A 4,345-nucleotide genomic window follows, 5' to 3' on the forward strand; every position below is an offset into this window, starting at 1 on the left:
GAGAACCAAAAGACACAGGTGTAACCCATCAGGGAGGAGTGGCAATCAGCTCAGGGGAAACACATGACAAATTGTGATTTAAAAAATCCTTTCTATTTCACCCAGCTCTAAGAAAAAACATGTTGATCTTAAAGATGGCGGACGAAAATGGTCAATTGTTGGAGCTCAAGTGAGTCCACATGTTGTAGCGTGTTTCCAGTCAACAGGGGTCTGTACTATTAAAAGTGGCCTGGGGACATTACACAAGTGACAGAATCAAAGAGGCCAAGGCTCACTGATGGATGTGAGAAGGGAAGGCTGGTCTGTGGGATCCAATCCACGTGAAAAGCTATTGTACTGAAGCAAACACTGATTCTGAAAGAAAGATGTCAGGGTACACAGATTATTGTGGTTTGCTGCTGCAGATAAAGCTGCATATCAGCAGAGCAGTCCCATGCTGACCCAGAACTGAGAGAATCAGCAAATATGAACATCAGAACCAGACCGCAGAGCAAATAAAGAAAGTGGCCTGGTATGACACATCACTTTGTCTTTTCCATCATTTGTAGGGCCAGTTGTGTGTGTGTATGTGTGTGTCACTTAACTTGGGAACACATGGCACCAGGATGCACTATAGAAAAAGACAAGCAAGCAGAGGCAGTGTGATGCTTTAACAGTGTTGTCCTGGGAAACCCTGGGCCCAGCCATCCATATAGAATCTACTTTGACACATACCACCTACTCAAGTACAGTTGCAAACCAGTTCCACCCTGTCATGGAAATGGTGTTCCCGGATGACTGTGCCCTCTTTTTGGCAGGATAATTACAGCCAAAGTGCCCCAAGAATAGTTTACAGAGATCCTAATTCAGTATCATCTTAATTTGTTACACGAAGCACACCTCTAGTGGAATCCATGCCTCAAAACAATTCGAAACACAATTTTTGGCAGGTGCTTATAAACATTGCGTTTGATTGGTGGCATACTGTGAAATGACCCTACGAAGGTTTTGATGGGTCTTTGTGTTTCTTAAATTATCTGTCACTTCAGTTTTTAAAGGATCCCTGTAGGGTGCAGGACTGCATCAAGGCGGTAAATGTCTTTGGCTGGGCTGGCTGCCAACACCATTAGGTACCATCATGATGTTCCTGTCACATGATGATTACCCTCTCATGCAATCATCCTGGATCCTAGCACACCTTGTTAAACGCCATGCTTTGGTTCTGCTGAGGCAAACCTAATGCAGATGTTGGATCTTTCACCTTTCCAGGTGGCACATGCTTAGAGACAGCCTTGAAAATAATGACTTAACAAATGGAATGAATGAATATTGCAATGATACCAGTATAAAGTTACCTATGCAGTGATATAAACACATCCATGACACACAAAAATGATATTGTAAGGATAAAAAAAAAAAAAAAAAAAAAAACTGGAAGATTTTGGAATATTTGACTGCAAATTTATAAGCTTTCATTAAAGGTACATGCAGAATCCTCCTCTGTATTTCACTCAGGTCTCTGTCAAGCCTGTGCCAACTCTTCTCTAGTCTTTCCTAATCCTGCCATGGGCTAAGATAAAACATCTGGGAGTTCACACTGCGCATATCTGTTTGTAGGTTAACCCTAATCGGACACATCTGCACTGAGCCAGCGTGTGCATGTTTCAGTGTGTATTGGCTTCTCAGGAAGCCTGCCAGGCTAAGAGACCAACATCTGTGAGTTCAGATGTTTTATAATGATATGCTAATGGTGCTGGAGGGAGACAAGCAAAGAGGCTAATGTAGCGGTCACAAACCTCTGCCTTCGTCTCTTTATCTTTTTTTCTTAGCAGCTAGTGTGATAAGCTAAGTATTAGTCGTATTGGGTTTAACATATTCAACTATTTATTTGATTAGGAAAGAAATGTTTCCTGAATTTACAATTTTATCTCATGTAGAACATTTACTAAAAAGCACAAAATTGACTGTGTGCTCTCATAAGATATTCACACTAATAATCTTGCAGAACCTTTAAACCAGATTACAATTATCCTAGATATGTGTGAAGGGTCAGTTTCTTACTATTTCTTTTCAGAACGCAGCCATATGCACACATAATTAATATTTATTTTAAGGTATTTATAAAGCCCAAATACAAACAAAAGCAAAATACATGAGAATAAATAAACCAAACAGCTTTCGGAAGAAAAAATATACTAAAAAGAATACTGCTAACTGTGGAAAAAATTTCTTGTGTCTGCAATTACCTTAGACATAGGAATTCACCATCCATCCATCCATCCATCGTCTTTTAAAGAACATTTATTGTATTTTAAAAACTTTTCTATTTAACATTTCACATTGTTTGGTTTAAATTTAGCATTTTATCATAAAAATTCAGAAATATAAAAAGGAAAATTAAATGTGGACAACATTCATTTTATTAAGTTTTTCCATGTATTTGAATTTAATAAATGAAATGTAAAGATCAAGCTTGTCTATGTCTATATAAAACTAAAAGACAATGCTTTAATTTGGTGTTTAATATCAGATCAATATGTTCCAGTTTTTTACATGATGAGATAAGAAAACAAAACATAAAAACAGTTTCAGATCTGCATCCTTATTTCTAAAACTTACATCACAACTGAGATACCATATGTTTTTAACGAAGCGATTGGGTTTTGATTTCTTAACTTTTAATTTATTACTTATAAGTTTTTTCTGTAGGGAGCTGCAGTTGTCTTTAGGTAAGTTAGAGAGAAAAGTTGGGAAGGATTTATCAAGCTGAGCTTTGGCCCCTAACATTACCACACTGGAGGGGCAAGCGCAGTATAAATCCAGATTTTTGTGTCAGATAAGCAAATGTGAGAGTGCCTGCTACTTCTGTACTATCATCCATTTATATAAACCCAAACGTATATTATTAACAACAATGTGAATGAAACATCCTAAAGTCCCACTCCGATTATCTTTTAATCTATTCTCAAAGTATTCCCAGTGGTCTTTTAAACATGATTTTTCCAATTTTAGCCCAAAAAACGGTCTTGTTTACTAAGACTAAGTTTCTGCAGACCAGCAGGGATTCACAGGGGAGGGGGTTGGGGGGCTGTTGATGCAGAGTAACCCTACCCTTTAACAAAATTATTTTTTCATCTCCTCTTGATTCACACCAATTTGAATTAACAAATACTCAGAAATGCAATTTTAAGCATATTTTTTTTGTTATATTTCATCAGAAAAATCTCACAAGAACATGTCAAAAACACAGTTTTCACCCAAATCGGTATTCAAGGAAGACACATTTGACAAATATTCTGAAGCAAAAATCAGAGCTGTGCAAAAATTTTCACCTCCAGTGACAAACTACCATTATGGTAAAAAAAAAAAAAAAACACATTACAACTTTAGGCCGTATACTACTCTGTTCATAGCTGCCAGCCAAAGTGAGCCACTTGACTCCACTCCACCTCTCTCCTGCTAAGTGTACTTCTGTTGAAATCAGTGATGCAGCTGTGCACCACCCATTTCTGAGCTACACTAAGTACATGCCGTTGGGGGCAGTTGAGTAATAATTAAAAATGAGAGGTTGGAGACTTCTACTCTGGTCCTTAAATGTAACAATCCCCTGTAAACCAAAGCTAGTGTGTTAAAGTTTCCTCCTCACAGCCAAATAAATTTTTTGATGATTTACTTTTAACATTTTTGTTGAGAAACTAACTTGTATCATTCTGTTTTGCTAAGCTGAATACAACAGAAGATTTTAAGATTTACTGCCAAGCTGACAAACATGTAACTTAAGTATTGCACCAACACTTTTTTGGGAAACTGTGTTTGTCACATTAACAACTTGGAGTGTATGAAATGCAACTGTGAGATGATGAGATAAGCACAGAGTTCAAGTGTTTGGTTTGTATTTTGCTTGCCACTCCATGGCCTGAATAAGACGCCATCGTCTCCTTTGATAGTTGATGATGAGCGTTATGCTGGGACAGAAATTTTAATGTATCTGCTGTAAATCAAAGTATTGTTCACATCCGTGGCTGTTTTTGAACCACTCATCACTTGAGTTGGCTTGTGTTTATTTGCATAATTATAATTTAATAGAAACAGTGCAATTGTGAAATTATATTTTTTTTTCTGTTTTTTCAACCCTTCTAGAATTTCAGTAAAGTTTTGAACTTATTTGTAATAGAAATGCAGCTATTGATGGAAGAAAATGCCATGTAACAGAAAAATCGCTCCCTCTTGAAACCACCCTCCAGTGGTCATTTAAGGAACTGCAACATGCGGAACTTCTGGGTTGGCTGAAATGTTTGCGGGGGATTTAGTAGAACCTTATAAATCAAACCAGTTCGCAACTTGATTCATTTTCAAAGAAAAAAAG

This window comes from Oryzias melastigma, linkage group LG13 (genome assembly GCF_002922805.2).
Source record: "Oryzias melastigma strain HK-1 linkage group LG13, ASM292280v2, whole genome shotgun sequence".
Taxonomy (NCBI): Eukaryota; Metazoa; Chordata; class Actinopteri; order Beloniformes; family Adrianichthyidae; genus Oryzias; species Oryzias melastigma.